General features: G+C 34.4%; 1 protein-coding gene across 3 annotated transcripts in view; it reads right to left on the bottom strand.

Moving 5' to 3' along the window:
• The window catches only part of Foxp2 (forkhead box P2), a 513305-nt gene that overhangs the window by 410252 nt on the left and 82355 nt on the right, over window positions 1-20698 (bottom strand). The window lies entirely within an intron of this gene.

Below are 20698 nucleotides of genomic sequence, written 5' to 3'. Positions count from 1 at the left end.
ATGAATCTTCAGTTATACTAGTTCTCTGTTCTTCAATCACAGGTAGTATCATAGACATGATAGAATGTTAAGAATAACACTGGGTAGGTTAAGAGGTAAAATAGTACATGACAGTCAGAATCAAGACTCAGAGATGAAGGTAGTCATTTATAAAAGCTATAAAGTGTGAAGTTCAACTTGATCTTAATTCCTCAAGCCACTCATATCTTGCCAGCAAACTGACTTCTAGGTATAGGCTTGACTGGATTGCCTTGAATGTATCATAATTAAAGATGATCATTAAAAATGATCACCCAGAGGTGTTATTCCAAAGTTTCTTCGTGGTGCCTCCTTTAAAATCACCTGACTAACTTCAATTTAGGACTTACTCTGTGCATAAAAATTTAACCAGGACTGATATTCATAATCTTTATGAAAAATATAATTTTAAGCTACAAAAATAGGTATAATACAAGGCAAGGTATGACTTAAGTGACATATTCTCTATTCCTCCTATTTTTGACTATCTTTATTTGATGTAAAAAGTTTTAACAAAAGTAGATGATATAGAAGTGTGCTCAATGTGACTCTAAAAATGAAGAGTCTATTAACAAAGGAAAGATTGTATTCTGAGAGAGGACGGAGAGAATAAAAATTAGGAATCAAGACAGAGGTAACAATACATCCAAAAGGTAGGGGGAAAGCATTAGGGCAATGCAGAAAAATGTAGGAAATGATCCACAATTCCAACCCCAGCTCAGTGTGGGGAACAGACCCAGAAGCTGCTACCTCACTAGAAGACTGACAGCCCTAGTAACAACAAATTGGCAATCCTGGGCATTGGAGAAACCCATTACAAACCGAAACACAGTGAGTATATTAGATGTGATCGTGACTCCTCCTACATGGTAAGCCAGTGTCTATGAAGAAATCCATTTACATCATTTTCTTATCTTAAAATGCTATAGACATCTGCATCTTGAAAGGGGGACTATTGTTTGAAAATGATCTACTCTGGGGATTTGAAAATGAGAAGCAATCACAATTCAGAGAAGCTAAGAAAATCCTGTCACGGTTGGGTGGGAGACAGTCATGTGAAGCAGTGATTGAGAGGCAAAAGACCAGACACAGATCCACTAAGAATGTTAAGCAGCAAGAAGTCCAAACTTTGTTGAGAAAGGTGATCAGTGGCTAGGTTTGGAGTGAGCCCTATCTGCTGTGGACAGAGTCTGAGAGTTCTGAGCCTTAGTACATTGTTCATCTTTCAGAGTGGCCTCCCTGCCCGGTGTAGTTTCTTGTCAAGTGAAACTCTGGCCTGGAGATCTTTCCATTTCCTGAGGTTCTACCCTCTCAGCGGATGGTTTACTGGGAGGCAGGGTTTCAAAATGCTGATAACAACTAGCAGACTGTCTAATTCTTCAGTCCTCCTCCAATCTGAACTCAAGTGTTCTGTTTGCTGCCCCCCACTCATGGAATGTCCTTTTGAAGATTACTTGGATATTTACTGTCCTCGGATGCACAAGCTTTGCCCTCAAGAACAAGTGGCAATCTACCTGGTCCACAACCTTCAAAGAACCTCAGGGCACAAAGAACAACAACAACAACAACAACAAAGTTTGTAACGTGAATTCATTCCTGTCACTGACAACATACCCTTAACCTGCTCACTCCTCTGCCTTCATAAAGTAGACAGGACAATACAGTGGGAACAGAAAGGAACTACAATAGAGTTCATCTATGACCCATGACCTCATACAGGCCTGTTGGGTTCCAGTATTATGGAACCCAGAAAGAAGTTCCACCACCATTCCCATTTTTTATCTTTTTTTTCCTTTTATCAGTCATGAGGCTAAAACTTGGAGCCTGGACACAATCCCAGAGCTCCTTTTGCTCAAGGGTAGCTCTCTAGCACTTTGAGCCACAGCTCTATTTCCATCTATTTGATTAGAAATTGGAGATAAGAGTGTCACAGTCTTTCCTGCCTGTGCTGGCTTTGAACCTAGATCCTCAGCTCTCAACTTCCCAACCTGCTAGAACTACAGATATGAGCCACCAGCAAGTGGCTTTTTTTTTTCTTTTCATCATACAGTTAATACTGCTTTTATTTATATTCTACCATCTTTTGCTATTATTTTAATTCATATTTTTATTATCATATTTTGCAGTCAGATTTTTACATTTTACTCATGCTTTTCTTCACATTTTTTACTTTTTCTTCTTACACAGGTTTTTTCTTAGTTGCCTCCCCCCCCCCCGCCCCGCTCCACTCTTGATTCATTAACTTACCCCTTTTACCATTACTAATTTTTAACTTCATTACTTATTATACATTATTTGGTCACATTCTAAAGTTATATAGTACTTGTTTAATTTATTCTTATTGCATTTTTATATCATGACATATCATGACTTTTGGTTTTATTGCTATTATAATGATTATTTTCTCATCTCTGAGTGGTAATGGTGGTTGAATTCTCAGGAAAAGTTTACACACTAAAAAGACCCATGTTATAAACCTGGAAGGGATAACTTTCCTAACATATACATACAGAAAAATTATAACATAGAAACATAAGAAAAATGAAAAGACAAAGTAACATGACTCTATTAATCCTAATAAATGAATCCAAAGACACTGAAACAGTTGAAATGCCGAAGAATTCAAAATGTGAATTTTAGGATACTTGATGGCCCCAAAAGGATTCAAATAAAAAGATGAAAAAGGAAAAAAAATTAAATCAAGACTTGGTTGAGAAATTTGGCAAGTTGGACAAGAATTTCAATGAAAACTAGTGGCTCAAAGGATTGTTGCAGACAAAGGAGAAATTATGGATATTCATAGCCCAATGAACTAATGTTTTTACTCAAAGTAAAGGATCTCCAATAAAACAGACAAGGTGGAAGAAAGAATCTCAATGACTGTTAAAGAATTATTACATTCAGATAGCAATGTCCACACAATCCAGCTATACCACTCTTGTGTTTATAAGAGAATCAAAGTCAACCTAAAGCAAAGACCAAGAAAATACATTACCTGTACAAAATAAAGAATATATACTAATGAAATTATGTACATAGGTTAAGCAAAATAAGATTCTGAGAAACAAATATTACATGTTTTGTCATATGTAAAATCTGGACTTTAAAAGAAAGCTGGGCCAATCCCACTATTGGGCATTTACCCAAATGATCACAAACAAGGTCATACCAAAGCTACCAGCACAACCATGTTTATTGCAGCATTATTTACCATAGCTAAGATATGGAACCAACCCAAATGCCCTACAGTAGATGAATGGATCAAGAAAATGTGATATGTGAGTATGTATATATGTACATATACATACACACACACAATGAAATTCTATGCCTCTGTCAGAAAGAACGACATTGCCTCATTTGTAAAGAAATGGAAAGACTTGAAAAAAATTATATTAAGTGAAGTAAGCCAGGCTCAAAGAAACATAGGTCCCATGGTTTCCCTTGTTTGCAATGACTACTACATGTCTAGGACAAGCAGAGAAGGTCAAAGACTATATACATATGATCACATGAGATAATGTTAAGCAAAATCTACCCCAAGACAGGGATACAAGTGGTTTTTTTTCTTTCTTGCTAGTGTTTTAAATGTACTTACTATGCACTATGTGATTCTTTTGTTTCTTTGTATGTTCTTCCCCCACAGTATAACCCCTATTTTCACTGGATTTGATGCTGGTGTTCTGTCCCTTGTATATATACATTTTTCTAATTTGGGGAGGGGAAGGGATATTGGGGAGTGCTTAAATGGGGATGTAGGCTAATCCATTGTGACAACCAGGGCACTATGTTGAAAACACACTTTACAATGTTGGGGGGGAGCAGGAGCAGGAGGAGTTCGGGAGGTGGGGAGGGAAGTGATGGTAGATGGTAGGGGGAAAACAAAGGAGGAGGTAATAATGCTCGCTACGAAATGTACTCATTACCTTACTCATGTAACTGTAACCTCTCTGTACAACGTTTTTACAATAAATATATATAAATAAATAAATTTTTAAAAAAAGCTGGGCACTGGTGGCTCACACCTGTTACCATAGTTACTCAGGGGGATGAGATCTGAGGATGAAGCCATTCTGGGCAAGAAAGTTTGTGAGACTCTTATGTCCAATTAACCACCAGAAAACCAGAAGTGATGCTGTGGCTCAAAGTGGTAGAGCAGTAGCCTTGAGCAAAAACAGCTCAGGGATAGTTTTCAGGACCTGATTTCAAGCCCCATAACCTACTAAAAGATTTAAAAAAAAAAAAAAACAACAACAGAAAACTAGAAGAAAAGGGACTACTTAAAAAGAGAAAGGTTGCCAAAGAGGTTGAATGGGACTGAATCTGATCAAAGTATATAATACAAGGTAAAATACATCATGATAACAATCATAGCTTGGTACAATTGAGGCAATTCAATAAAAAGAAAAGATATATACTTATATATGTGAAAAGTGACTATCGTTAACTGCAACTCATCATTATTTTTCAGAACACCCAATGACAAACTCATAAAAATCTAAACCACTTGTAGTAGTTTGGTTAAATGGATTTGCCTCAGCTGTCACTCAAATTCCAGAAAGTAGACAATGATCTTATACTTCTTGGTTTACATATTAGTTACTTTCTGAAACAAGAGTGAGAGAGAAGTGACCAATTATATTGTTCAGATTATTTGGACAAAGTGATTTTTGTGAAAGAAATAACAATTTAATGCTCTCATAATTATGCCTTAAATCTGCATTCTTACTACATTTCAGAAAAGACAAAAACACATATTGTCTAGCTATTTTTTAAAAAGGTGCTAAGTCTCAAACGAATATTTTGCAATAATTTTAAGTGAATATACTACAAAAATAGAAAACAAATGAATTTGCTACATATCAGTATATCAGGTATTTGGTGTTTAGCCTAAAGGAAAAAATAAACAGTAAAAACAGCAAAAGAGAAGGGGGAATTTGTCTCATACATCTTTCAGTATACATGCAATAATTTTGAATGAATATGGTTTTTTTAATGTAGCATAGAGGATTTAGTAGTATCTTTTCTCATTAATGTGGTTTGCATAAGCATGGGAAGTTGTCCTTACATACAAAGGAAAAACAAAATTACAAAAGATAAAACAAAAAGAAAAAAAAATCAATGAAATAACACATTGTTAAGAAGTAACATTTAAGAGGAAATCAAAGGAGAGGAGAGCAGCTAAAAAGACTGAAAGAAAGATAAAGGGCAAAGGATTTAAAAATTAAACAGAAGGGAAAAGATTAAAGAAGGAAAGGCGGAAAGCAATGCAGCAGGATTTAAGAAGCCAGTAAAAAGGAAAGACATGCAGGGATGACAAAGGAATAACAAGTGCAAAGGAGAAACACAGTAATGAACAGAGGAATAAGAAAGCAAAATAAAAGCAACTGTGATTTTAAAGCATACTATAGGAAATGTACAGTGTTAATGGGCTTCCTTTTTTAAGTCTTTTTTCCTGTATTATAACAAAAAATAACTAGTCCTTATGGATAGCCAGTTTAGAATAAAATTTTGAATGTTCAGAGTATTAGCATGGTTTAATCAAACATGCATTTTCACTGACCACTGGTGGGTTTTGCAACACTGCACAAGACGTTTCTATTCCATAATAATCTCTCAGTTCCTTAATTTTTTTAATATTGCAACAATCTTCATATTTACTTCTGATGTCCTTAGCAGTCTAATGCTGTAACTTATAATTGATCACAAACTTTCATTTCTGAAATCAGAGTTTTGGTGAAATAAAAGACATAGACATATTAAAACAAACAGTAGCAATTTTAAATAATTAAAGCCAGTGGTTCTTAAGTAGCACTACTGAATGCTACAAAAACAACTGAGAGGACATTTTTTTTTTTTTTTTTTTTTGGGTCCAGTCGTGGGGCCTGAACTCTGGGCCTGGGCGCTGTCCCTCAGCTCTTCAGCTCAAGGCTAGCGCTCTACCACTTGAGCCACAGCACCACTTCCGGCTTTTTTCCTTTTGCTTATGTGGTGCTGAGGAATTGAACCCAGGGCCTCAGGCTTGCAAGGCAAGCGCTTCTACCACTGAGCCAACTTCCCAGCCTGAGAGGACATTTTTATTTGTCATAATTGTGGGGAACTATTTACATTTAGTAGGCAAGTTTAAGGAAGATAGGTAACTGGCAATTTCCTGCAGAACATCTTTTAGGTGAAAAACGTGTTCATTTTAAGTATATACTATAACTTCCTTTTCCATTCAAAGATAAAATATTATTGCATGTTTTCATAGATACCAACTCATTTCAAAAAGTAACTAATATACAAACCAAGAAATGTGTTTTGATTTGCCAGAAGATAGCCAGCATTTTTCAGTACTTCACAAATGATATCACCAAATGAACAGCAATGCTATTCTTGGAATCCAAGACTCCATAAAAAGTGTATTCACATCATTTGCACTTGAACTTATACATAAAGAGATCCAACCTATGCATCTGAACATTTTTGTATAAAATGTGAGCACTTAAATAAACAATACTTATAAATAATGGTAGAGGATAACCTTCATTTCAAGATATAAAAGAGGGAAGTTGTAAAGCATATGCTATAAATAATGGTAATATATCCAAGGACTTTGAGGAGCACTGGTATGGATGAGTAGGGACTGAAATGGAAAGCACATTAATATCAGGGCCCAGGAATAAATGCACAGTGAGTTTTTACTGAAAGAGTAAATGAATATAAAGCAAATAAAACATTCCTGTTTCAATGCCTTCCATAGCTTTTCATTAATTGTGCTTATTTATATTGAGGTACAGAGAATTCCTTCATTCTATGGAAAATAGACTGCACTAATTTGACTGCTTCGAGTTTACACTATACTGTTTTGTATTAAAAATCTTCCTTCTTTGAATCCTTCATACTACAAAAGCAAAAACCACAAAACAAAAATAAAGCACTGAGAATAAAAAATAAAATAAAATCTCCCTTCTAACCAACTTAGGGTCAATGTCCCATTAACTAATAATGTGGCAATAAATACTGATATTCTAAAGCTTTTACAGTAAGATTTTACTTTATGGTAACAGAAATAAAAATTGCTATTGATATGTATATATATATAATTTTTTAAATTAACTATAATTATTTCTAAAATAGAAAGCAAAGTTAAGTGTATAGCCACTTGGGAACACAATTTGGCAGTTTCTTACAAAGATGATATAGTCTTTACATTCAACCTAGAAATGATGATGTGGGTATTACAGTTGAAAATTTATGTCCACAAAAATTCCCATGCCATAATGATTGCTAAACCTGTAGTTATAATTATCAACTCTGGGGAACATCAATATGTTTTCAATAGGTGAGTAGGTAAACAAACTGTTAAATATCCCTATAATACAACATTCACTAATAAAAATAAATGAGCTACAAAACTGTGAAAAGACATGGAGAAATCTTTGATGCAATTATGACAAGTAATAATGACAATAATGAAGTAAGTCTGAAAAGGCTACATATTCTATTATTCCAACTATTTGACACTCTAAAATTAAAGGCAAAACCAGCCAGGTACTCGTGGCTCACACCTGTAATCCTGGCTACTCAGGAGGATCACAGTACAAAGCAAGCCTGGGCAAGAAAGTCCATGAGACCCTTATCTCCAATTAACCACCAGAAAACCGGAAGTGGCCTGTGACTCAAGTAGTAGAGAGCTTGCCTTGAGCTGAAGAGTGGAGAGATAGCACCCAGGCCCAGAGTTCAAGCCTCATGACCGACAAAAAAATAAAATAAATAAATAAATATATAAATTAGAGGCAAACTATAAAACAATAGTAAGTTTAGTTAGTGGCTAGAGATTGAAAGGGGAAGGAGAGAAGAAGTTATGAATAGGTAGAGCTCAGGGCATTTTTTTTTATAGTAACGAAACTACTGGGTGTGTGATGAGAGAGCAGTGGACTTAAGAGATTATGTATTTGTTGATATTCATAGACCTGTAAAATAATACATAGCTTAACAATAAAATGGCACAACATATTTTTAAATTCACAAATAAATCAAGGTACATAAGATATATGCTTATAAGCATATAATGAAGACATTTTATGAGCAAATTCATAAGATATGCAAAGAATTTTTGCTTCGCTATCTAGTTGTATATATGTCTTTTCTGAAAGCTTAAAATTTTGTCTCCAACCTCACCTCAGACCACATTCCAGAGAAGTGGGGAACAGTAGGTAGGTATGGAATTCTGAGCATGGCTTATTACTTGGAAATTTTCATATGTAGATAGTGCTCCATCCCATCCTTTAAAGTGTAACTATACATATAAAGTGTTTGGTTATCTGTAGTTGTGCTTTGATAACATATGAAGTGTCCAGTATAGTTTTTGTTACACACATTCCTACACACACCCTATATATGTATATTTGAATATATGTACATATATAGAGAAAAGAATGTAAACTTAGAGTTTTAAAATGGAGATGATATAAAGTTATTTATGTACTTATTCCTTCTCCTTGCATAAGCCACAAAAAAAACTTTAGCTAAAGACTGTTTAACAAAAATCTACTAAAATAGAAAATTTGTGAAAGGAGATAATAACAAAATTTAGGGAGCTAGAAAGCTAAACTTGAGTCATAATTAGGTCAAGTGGAACTTCAATACTAGAAACAAGCCATTAGCCTGTCTAATTTATATGATACCGGCACAAAAATGTGAAGCACCAGGTTATGTATATCTTTTAAGAAGAAATAAGATTTTACTGCTTCCTTTTTCCAAGTCCACACAGCTTTGACAATCCCCAGTAGAAAGGCTGTGAACCAAAGGAGCCAGTGGTAAAAGACCGCATCTTAATCTAAAATCTTGAGAGCCAAAGTAATAAACTCAAGGGTAGAGGATGGGTGACCCAGAAAGCATGCTTACCATTCCTCCACCTTACTGTTCTATTCAGGGTTATAACTGCTGGTACCTAGCTGAAGCTTTCATAAAATGAAATTAAATGCAAGAAAATCACTTCAATAAACTTAAGTTATGTAGTAATAAAAACAATTAACTTACCATATGAGTATATAAAAAATGTTTAGTTAAAGCTGGGTGCTGGTAGATCATGCCTGTAATATTAGCTGTTCAGGAGGCTGATATCTGAGAAGTGTAGTTCGAAGCCAACCTGGGCGAAAATCTGGGAAACTCATTTCCAATTAATAACTCAAAAATGAGAAGTAGCTGGGAATGTGGCTTAGTGGTAGAGTGCTTGCCTAGCATGCATGAAGCGCTGGGTTTGTTTCCTCAGTATCACATAAACAGAAAAAGCCAGAAGTGGTGCTGTGGATCAAGTGGTAAAGTGATAGCCTTGAGTACAGAGAGGCTAAGGGATAGTGCCCAGGCCCTGAGTTCAACTCCAGGACTGGCAAAAACAACAACAACAACAACAAAGACAAGAAAAATAAACAGAAGTGGCACTGTGGTTCAAAGCCGTAGAAGGCTAGCCTTGAGCAAAAGAGCCCAGGGATAGCACCTAGGCCCTAAGTTCAAGCCCCATGACTGACAAAAAAAAATAGTTAAGATTTATATTAAAATATTTGTATGTTATATACAACATAAAATAAGTCAAATAAGTTCACATATTATTTGGGTGATATAGTAATCAAATAGCTCAATCATAAGATCGAAGTAACATGCAAGATAATTTATTAGGCATACGTTTAGTGCATGAAAGAGGAAAGAAAGTGTAACACATAGAAAGAAGTTCAGCGCATTTTTGCTTCTGATTTTCTGGGTGGTTTCTCTTGTCATAAAATGAACTATTACATTTCATTTTGGAATAACTGAGATTAAAAAGCATTCAACTGTAGCTCACAAATTACTATGAAAGCTATGAAGAATTTAAATGTTGAAAGTGAAATCTCATTTTGCATTGTCTCATAAGTGAGATTATGAGCAAATAAATAAGTTCATTTAGTCTAAAGAGTAAACCATTTCTTAGCTTCCAATTCATTCATTCATTTCAATGAATATTTACAGATATACAAAAGGTTAAGGCCTGTACCAAATGATATTCTGAACAAGGCTCACAGATGTATCATTGCAGTTTACAAAATGGTATGGATACAAGAGCTATACATTTAGTTGTCCCAAAGAAGGAGCAGGAATGAGCTGTGACAATTACAAGTAAGGAAAGCAGTAGGGAGTAGCATTACACAGGGAATTCAGCAAAGGCTCAGAGTAGGCATCATTGAAACCAAAACTCAATAGATGAGCAGTAAAGCACACCCAGGGTGCAGAAGGAAGGATTCTAACAAGTGGAAATACCAAACACTGATGTTCTGACTCATGAAGAGTGTCTAGAACTGAAAAGAATACCAATAAGTGAGCAAAAGTAGTAAGAGATAAGGTAGCAAGGCTAGACATGAGCCCAATAGAGAGCCTTCATAGCCAAGGCCAATAATTTGTAGTTTTGTTTTGTTTTTTTTCCCCATGTAAACTTAAAGCTTTGACCTTGACAAGTGCTGTGATCTGATTTGTATTTATAGAGCACTTTGACTGTACTTGAAGTTATTTTTTTAATTTAATTTTATTTTATTTGTGAACATACTGTACAGAGGAGTTACAATTACATGGGCAGGATAATGCGTAAATTTCTTACCAAGCATTGCACCCTCCTCCTTTGGTTTACCCTTCACATCCCTTCCCAGCCTCCCCCCTCCCCCCCAATCCCAATACTTCTCCTTCCCCCCCTTCCCCCCTACCCCCACCCCCCACACCCCCACACTGACGTTGTAAAGCTCGTTTTGGACATGACAACTTGTACTTCTCATTGTTGCAACAGGTCCACCTGTATCCTTAAACAACTGGTTTTTCCCCATCTCCTCCACAAGTTATACTGACATCAAATATAGTGAAAACAGGGGTTATACTGTGGGGGAGGGACATACAAAACAACAAAGAGATAATCTTATAAATGCCTTAGAAACAATCGCATGAAAGAAAAAAACATTAAAATACATATCTAAGGGTTCATTTTCCTGACATCACATTATCTGACCTTTTCCGCTTGACTCATACATATACTAGATATTGCAAATAAGGGAAACCATGGGACCTATGTTTCTTTGGGCCTGGCTTACTTCACTTAATATAATTTTTTCCATGTTTTTCCATTTCCTAACAAATGGGGCAATGTCATTCTTTCTGATGGAGGCATAGAATTCCATTGTGTATATATACCACATTTTCTTGATCCATTCATCTACTGAGGGACATCTGGGTTGGTTCCATATCTTAGCTATGGTAAATAATGCTGCAATAAACATTGTTGTGCTGGTAGCTTTAGTGTGGTCTTGTTTGTAAACATTTGGGTAAATGCCCAAAAGTGGGATTGCTGGGTCATAGGGGAGATCTATGAAATTATTAAGTGTTATACATTGGGTTATAGTATGAAGTGTGTTATTGAGTATTTCATATGTATTCAGGACTGAGTTGCCAATAATTGGAAACCAAAGCAATTTAGGGCAAGACTTGGATATTGAAAAGCCAATAAACAACTTCAAAGTATATATATATATATATATATATATATATATATATATATATATATATATAATGAGTATACAATGATAGTGGGGTATAGAAGACTTCAAAATTATGCTTACTAAGTAATAGCAGCATTACTATTCAAAGAAAGGACACTGTCTTCTGTGATAAAGGCTTTAAAAAATACACGAAGGACTTAACTTGTTTTTTTTAAGTTAGTTAAGTTTTAGACAAGCTCAAAGGTAAAAAAAATATGTTTTGGTAATAAAGGCAATGAGTTATATAAAGTACCATAGTATATTCACCAGATGGACTTAATTGTAGAAAACATAATTCCAAGTTCTAGACTTCTAACCTCCTGTGACTTTCATTAGTAAAATGTGTCTTGCAACATCTTTTTATGAAATTATGCAAATATATGTGGAATAGTAAAAAGAAATTTCCCTTCTAGCTTTACATATATATTAAACATCATTGGAACTGCTAGTTTTACTTTGCCCCAGTGAAGAATTTTGTGGTAGATTATTTTCTTCATGTCTCATGTGAAACATCTCATTTCTACACATCCGTGAAATGTTGAAAGAAAACTTCGTTAAGCTTTCCTATGTTCTAGCCATCCTCCAGTTCTAATCCACTAATGTCTCAGTGAGAGTAATAATGATGAACAGCGATATGTGTGCTGTTTATTTCACACAGCATTTGCTGCTTTTGAATATTTTTAGTATCGGTAAATAGTTGTACAAGGGGTTGCCATTTACCAAAACAGTTTATGAAAGCAACGCTATATCACCCCTTCAACATTCTTACCCATCCCTCCCAACCCATCCTTTCCCTACCGTACCTTAATTTTAGCTTATGTCTTTTTTTTGCCTTTTAACAAAGCAGTTTGTGTGCACTGCATTTTGATTTGTGTCATCACTTCAAAAATCTTCAAAATGATGGATAATTAAGTAATTTTAGGTCCTACAGAAATACAGAAGAGCAAAACCCAAATGACAGGACTGACAGATCTTTTATTCTTCTTAAACCATCTGCCCAACAGTGGTAGCCATTTTGAGGAAGCTAAATTAACTAGTCTAATGCTGAAATCTGGAGAAAATAATCAGTGAAGAACATCGGGCATCTATTCATGATTCTCCAAATACAAATGGGTATTTCAAAACTGAAATTGAAGATTTTTTTTATCATTAATATTCTTTTTTTGTCAGTCATGGGGGCTGAACTCTGGGCCTAGACACTGTCCCTCAGCTTTCCAGCTCAAGGCTAGTGCTCCACCACTTGAGCCATAGCACCACTTCTGGTTTTTTTCTGCTTATGTGGTGCTGAGGAATCAAACCCAGGGCCTCATGCATGCCAGGCAAGCACTACCACTCAGCCAATTTCTCAGCCCCTATCATTAATATTTTTAATAAGGAAATTAAAATTTAAATTAGCAAAATGTGGTCTTTTAAATTTGAATGGTGGATTCACAGATTTGCTCAGAAAAGAAGTTTTGTTTCTTTTCCCTTTTGTATGTTTTAAGAATTTATTGGCAGTAAAAAAAATCATAAAATGGATAAACAAAGTAGTTCTTATTTTAATGGATAGAGAAAAATATTCAACAGATAATACCAACTTTAATGATTCTCTTTTTTAGTTGAGATTAGACTAGTTTGTATTAGTGTTTAGGATATTTTGTCTGATTAGACTAGTTTGCATTAGTTTTTAGGATATTTTGTCTGTGTAGTTGCCAAATGATCTTGAAAACTGTGAATAGCTAATTGGATAAGGCATATCTGTACCCAATGAAATACTACTTCATCTCATATTCTATGCATTCAAGACTCAGTCAAGAATAAGCCTTTCAGGCTTTTCGTAAATCCCCAGATTATAAGAGAACATTATTAACTGGCTATTCTGTCTACATCTACGAATACAACTGAACTCTGCATTGTGATACTTTGTTGAAACTTGATATAGACAGCCAACACCTGACATCATGATCACTGGATATTTTGAGAGACTTGCTATTTTCTATCTTAAAATTTACAGAAATGTGCCAGCACTGGTAATTCACTCCTGTGGGTTCAGGAGGTGTTCAAGAGGCTGAGATCTGAAGATCATTGTTCAAAGCTAGCCCTGAAAAGAAAGTTCCTGAGTCTCTTATCTCCAAATAACCACCAAAGAGGCCAAATGGATAGCTGTGGCTAAAGTGGTATAGTGTGATCCTTGAGGGAAGGAAAAACAAAACAAAACTACTCAGGGACAAGTGCCCAGGTCCTGACTTCAAGCTCTAGAACTGGCACAAAACAATAAAGAAAAAGGAGGGAAGGGAGGAGAAGGAAGAAATTTGGAGAGAGAGAGAGAGAGAGAGAGAGAGAGAGAGAAACCTAAAGAATTTTGAGAACTTTTAGCTACATTTTTCAGTTAACAATGGGAATTACACCTTATATATTCTGTAGAGAAATAAAACTAGTGTTAATTTCGCACAAGTCTTCACATGCATAATGAAAATGACACATTTTAGCATGTTTTCAGTTAAGATTCCCAAATTAACTTGTTGTACTAATTGTACAAATAATGACTGAGTCTATACTATTGATAAATATTTTCTTTTCTCTACAAAGTTCAGTGAGCAGTTCTTTGATTCCACAGTTGAACATGGAAACCTTAAGCCTGAAAACAACTTATTAAAAAACAAGGGTCAGCAAAGGCTGAACATTTAAGTATCCTCTGATTATGCTACTTATTTTTTTAAAAAATGGTGCAAAAGTGCCATACTTGAAATGTTACTTAAATGGCATGAACCTAATTTCTAAACAGCTTCTTAAAAAAATGTCCAAGTACTTTTTTTTTTTCTTTACATACACAGATCTCAGCAGCTTGGACTTGTGTGATATAGACCTCCACCACCAGGCTAGATGCTGAGGATCACCGCAGGCAACCAACCACTGCTGCATCTGTGGAATGTGCTCTTTGAACTGTACAAAAGCCTTCAGCTTTCCCTGCATACTGCAAACAAAAACTGCCAAGTGCAATTATTTCTCTGACTTAACAGAACACAAGAGTTTCTTCTCCCCTTCACCCCACACCCCACAAGTTCCCTAGTGCCAACCATGGTCTATAAAGTGTACATTTATAAATGTAGGGGGAAAACACTTTTTTTTCCTAATCAAACTTAAATTTGTTTTACTAGTATAATAGTTCCATTGAACATAATATGAAATTCAACAAGCACCATATCTTCTTTTGTGTATACGTTTTCAGAATTCTGTTTCTATAGAGGGATTCAAGGATTGAATGGGATTAGTCCTTTTTAATTATATGACTGGGATCTTCAGCTTGAAATCTTTCTTACAGAAAAGGACAAACACAATAGTGTTGTTTATATTCAATTTGCTTATCAAGAAATAAAAATCCTCATTAGAGCTAATAAGAATATGTCTTCCCAAATGTGAATATCTCTTGGTCACCAAAAGAAAACAAAAAGTAAAAGGTAAAATAAGTCTTCAGATGGAGTTACATAGACATTAAAACTTACCTACTAGTTAAATGACGAAACAGAGCATTCGTTTAACACAGATGGCTCTTCCCACTGACCTAGTCCGTGACATTGTGCATACCTGAACATTTTCCTTTCTTGAAAAGATTATATAAAACCTAGTCTTGAAGAATTAATTCCATTTTTATGTACATTAATGCTTCCAACTCTTGTTTTATAAATAATAACTATTAGCTGTATTGTTCTACTTGAAAATATTTTTAGTTTTGTTCCTAAAATTGTTCCAAAGAGATAAAAAATAATTATTAAACATAATTTAATGTTACAGATGTCAAGAAAAGTTAAGACATTTTTATTCTAAAGAAATTATCAACAAGTTGAGAGGATCAAGTCACAAATTTATAAAGCAATTCAAGTATAAGAAAAGGTATGCAATATATTAGCATCATACAATTATTGAGAGCCAGGCACATCTTAGGTTTGTAAAATGCAAGGCTCAATCTAACTGGCTTAGAAGTTGAGCCAGTGTACAGACAGGAATATCTTTTCTTTTTAATGTTACATTCCTATCTCTAGTGTTTGTCAAGTCACTTGATTCCATGCAACCTGTTATAATTAGGTCATATAGTGCTTGAACTTTTAACTGATGTAATTGTTAAATAATGACAAAATCTGAATCTGTCTCTTTTGAACTGAACAATCTACTTTTTCAGGTACAGATGACCTAAAAGAATTGATCATTACGATCTTTGAAGGCCTTTAGCTTCTGAGAAGTTGTGCTTCAAATCAGTATTAAAACACAATAGAGATTCATCTACCATATAAGCAAGGACTGCCCTCCAAACAAAGAGAAAAATATTCACTAAAAGACATGCGTTACTGTACATGAAACCTATGAGGAATCATTATACAAGGAGACTTCTAAGCTATTTGGGGTTCATAAAAGGCTTAGCAAAAGAGAGTGTATGTGTATGATACACTTTAATGCTTGACTTTTCACACAAAAATTTATTAAGGTGAAGTCTGGCAGAAAGAAGTAGAAGAGAATAATTACCGAGCTTGAAATCTCAGGATCACCTGGATCCTTTACCTATTCACCCATTTTTTTAATCTATAGAAGTGATACTATGTCCAAAGGATACAAGAACTAAAAGACCTACAGCCATCTATCAATGAAGTCACACCAGAGTAAAAATAATAAGAAAGAGAGGTCAGAAATACACTAAATAGTAGAGGTTGGAATCATTTGGTAGAACACGTGTCTCACATGGTTGAGTCCCTGAGTTCAATTCCCAACACCAGAAAAACAAACTGAGCAGGTAAATTTGACATGCTTCACTTCTAATAAGGCATTTCAGATCAACAAGAAAAGCTATTTTAATTTTATGTTAATTTCAAGGAAAACAACAACAAAATATCAAGCAGAAGGCATAACAAAGTAAAGGTGATCATTGCAATGATTCAAGTGAAAATTTTACACTAGGATTGTATCAATGAACTGTGCAGGAATACATTTAAGATCTAATTTTGGAGGTTGAATCAATGACACTCAGGAATATTTTGGAGTAAAGATGAGAAGAAAGAGAATATCCAAAATAAAACTCCTTACTAAGGCACCTGAGGGTAAAATCATGCTGGCTATTGACTAAGATAGAAAATCTCTTAAGGAAGCACCCTTTGGTAGGTGGAGAAGGAACTGGCAATGAGCTGAATCTTATACTTGTCTTCTGATGGATTCTTATGGCAAGAAGACATATAAACAAACAAAATAATTTGAAAGTGAAGATCTCAAATTCACAGAAGTAGAGATAAAAATGGAGAAATATCATTAGAGATAATAGCTCAAGCTTTGGAAGTGAGCTCAATGACACTGATCATGTATTTATAAACTGCTTTGTTTTTAAATGGCACCTCCTTTGTACAACTACTTAAAGGTAATAAAAAATGAGAAAAACATAGAATGAGAAGACAAGAGCAAACACATGACGACAACTAATAAAGGGGGCAGCAAAAGAATTCACAAAGCAGACTCAAGATGAGATTTAGGTTAGAGAATGTGACATTAGATTTTGAGATGATAGGGGAAAGTACTCTGCAATATTGAGGATGTGGGGAATGACAAATGATTAAAAATTGTAGACTTAGTAATAACATTGTGGTGAAACGAAGTTCAATGAAGCAGTTTAATCATACTATTTTAGACCATTCCTTAAAAAAAATACCAGAATAATGAAATTAAAAGAAGATAAAGGGGTGGGGACTGGGGAAAAAAGAATAAAAATTTAAGAATTTTTGATAAGCCAAAGAATAAATGCCCACTGTATTTACTAGCGCCCATTGTATTTTTTCACATTTGCTAGCATAGATCCTTAATAAAAGTTCAAGGAACCCAACAACAACATAATCACTCAGTCACTATCTTGGCAGAAAGGAGGTTGAATTGGGAGTCAAAAATGCAGAAATGGTAATGTATAGAGATTGCTGTTCAGAAGAAAAAAAGTGCAAAATCAATAGCCATCTCCCTATCACTCTCAGAGTGAATTTACCCAATAATAATAGGTAATTTTCATATATTTGTCAAAAGAAAATAAGAACTCACAAAAAATGTGGTAGTGGTTCTTTGGTTTGTTCTTCTTTCCTTTTTTAGTTCTACAGACCAACTTTTGAATTAATTAACCAAAATTATTTCTGTCAAGTAAAGCCATAAAAGATATAAGCTGCTCATTGGTTCCAATGACTTCACAGGCCTTTCAACTAATATTCCTCCGAAATGTATCTCAAAGCAAAAAACTACAATCTATCTTCTACTTTAGCATAAATAGGCATTCCATTTTCTGAAAGAAAATATCGAGATTAATTCAATTACCATATATTGTATTGAAAGCAGACTGTCAATACCAAGTTTGGAGTTCCAGAAAAGAACAACTCAAAGAGGAATTCCTAACTATAAGATTTGGAAAACAAAATGTGATCACATAGGCTAATTCTTTAAGCCTAGTAGAAAATGATAGTTATTGTTTTAAGATATTTACATATAAATGTCAAATGCATTACTATTCTGTAAGTTGAGAAATTATGCTTCTTAGTGGTTTCAATTCCTAGACTTAAATTCAAAGAACCAGAAGCAAAATAATAAAAACTCAAGACACTTAATTGTAGGAAATAGTAGGCTAGGAGTGCCGTAGTACTTTTAAACTGAATACATAAACCAAAATTGGAGATTTGGAAAAGTTAATGAAGTACTTAGGGAAAAATCTACCTAAACAATTTTACTCTGAAAAATCAAGTGTTTATATTTTATTATGAATTAAAATTTTACTATGATTTGTTCATTGAAAATGCATTTGTTTGTGGAAAGAAGACTATATTGATACTCATAATGAAAACAAGGGAGAGCTAAGAACCAAAAGATATTCTTTATGGCAATATGTATTTCTCCTCTGAACAAACACAGAAGAGGTTGACTAAATCAAGACTAATTAAGAATCTGAGGAAAAATGACAATGAGAGAAAATAGAAATTACTTTAAAATAGTGAACTAATTAAGTTTCTTTCTCTGAGAAAAATGCTAACCCATCTCATTAACAGTGTCAAATTTATGAACCCAGATTAAAGGTCTTCCTTTGGTTATTCTACAACACTAATGATAAACATCTTGCTGTTATCTACTAAAAGTACAAAAGACCTGCTGCTTTCATAAAATTCAATAGAAGCAACTATAGCAACTTTTGGTTCACTTCACTAAACTGCTTAGAATCAAATCCTCACTAAGAATGTCACAGATTTTTTAAATTAATTAATTAATCTAATTGTGCAGATTGTCCAAATTATCTCAGTAAGCAATATCACTCTATGATGACAAATGAAAATCAAAACATACACAGTAATTAATCAATTAATTAATATGTTAACAGCTACTTAATGATAGTATAAAAAGAAAGCTGAAAAAAAAGTACTTCAAGCCAGTTGTTGGTGACACAGTTCTATAATCCTAGCTAATCAGGAGACTGAGATCTGAGAATCTCTATCTGAAGCCAGCCTGGGAAGGAAAATATCTGTAAGATTCTTATCTCCAATTAACCAGTAAAAGCCACAAGTGGAGCTGTGGTTCCACGTGATAGAATGCTAGACTTGAGCAAAAAACAAAAACAAAAACAAAAACAAAAAAACCCGGAGATATGATTCCAGAGAAGGAAAGAAAGAAGGAAGGAAGGAAGGAAGGAAGGAAGGAAGGGAGGAAGGAAGGGAGGAAGGAAGGGAGGGAGGAAGGGAGGGAGGAAGGGAGGGAGGAAGGGAGGGAGGAAGGGAGGGAGGAAGGGAGGGAAAGTAGGGATAGAGGGAGGGAGGAAGGAAGAAAAAGACTGGGTGTGTGACTCAAGTAGTAGAGTGGATATTGCTTACATGAGCTGGGCTGGATTCAATATCAAGTGTGCCAGAGAGACAGCGACAGAGACAGAGACACAGAGAAAGATTGGTTATTATTAATTACATAACATTACTTGAAAATTGCTGAGAGTAAATTTTGAGTGTCCTTATAAAAAAAAAAGAAAGAGAAGATGTAGCAACTATGGAAAGGGAGACCTTATACTAAAAATAACCATCTGAAAACCAGGCTACTAGTGTGACAAAGTGATAGAGAACCTGACTAATAAACACAAGGCCCCAAGTTCAAATTCTAGTACTGCCAAATAAAAACCAGCCAACAACAACAGAAAGATGAGTATATGAAGCAGGGTACAAATTATATAGCTTAATTTAGAAAATATAATGCTATGTACTAAAAATATTATTTCACTTATCAACGTAAAAGAACTCAAAATAAAAAAAATAATTCAAAAGAGAGGTCATGGTAGTTTAAAGCTTTGACTTTCTACTACAAAGGGACCATTAAAGAAATTTCCAAATAATTAACAGAAAAGATAGATAGCAATGTGTTTATTGCAATGTTACTTGAAGTACTAAAAAAAAAAAGAAAAGAAGGCTATTGTTTATTTGCTGAAGAAAAGATTTTAAAGTACACTTCATATAAATTCTTAAATGTTATGCAGAAGTTAAAACCTAATGAATTATTTCCCACCAATATGTCAAAAATGAAAAAAAAGGCAAGCTGAGTATTGACAAGATGTGAAGCAACTCAAACATTCAAATACTGGAGGTAGAAGGCAAATGGGAACGCAAAATCGTGTTCAGAAGACTACATCAATTTGGTTATCAACATAGACATGTAATCTATGACACATTCAGTAGGCAGACACTGTGGTACAGCTGTCCCATAAGAAAAAAATCTCACTCCTTATTACAAAGATATGCATAATAATGGGACATATGAATAATGGTCTTCAAAACTTTAGAAAACAAACCTGGATGCTTCAAGAATACACATTTTAAACACAATTTTGAAAGAAAATATTTTTTATGCTCTGCTTTGATATGATGCTGTGTATACAAATTTTTTAATCACACAAAAATAAAAAGTATGAGTGTCTCTAAAGATTAGCATCATAGCAATGTATAATTTTAGAGGAATAATAGGGTTCAAGATGATAAGACAGTTTTACTATACTTGTGGCACCTTAGTTCTTCAAAGAGTGAGCTCCAAAGAAATTAAACATGATGTTAACCTGTAAAATTTAGATAGGTAATCACTGTATTCAATATACATGATATAAGAAGTAAAGATGTAACTTGTGGTAGAGACAGGTC

This window comes from Dipodomys merriami, unplaced genomic scaffold (genome assembly GCF_024711535.1).
Source record: "Dipodomys merriami isolate MVZ:Mamm:240054 unplaced genomic scaffold, mDipMer1.0.p SCAF_5, whole genome shotgun sequence".
Classification (NCBI taxonomy): domain Eukaryota; kingdom Metazoa; phylum Chordata; class Mammalia; order Rodentia; family Heteromyidae; genus Dipodomys; species Dipodomys merriami.
The sequence above is the reverse complement of the archived record's forward strand: the minus strand, read 5'-3'. Positions and strand labels throughout refer to the sequence as shown.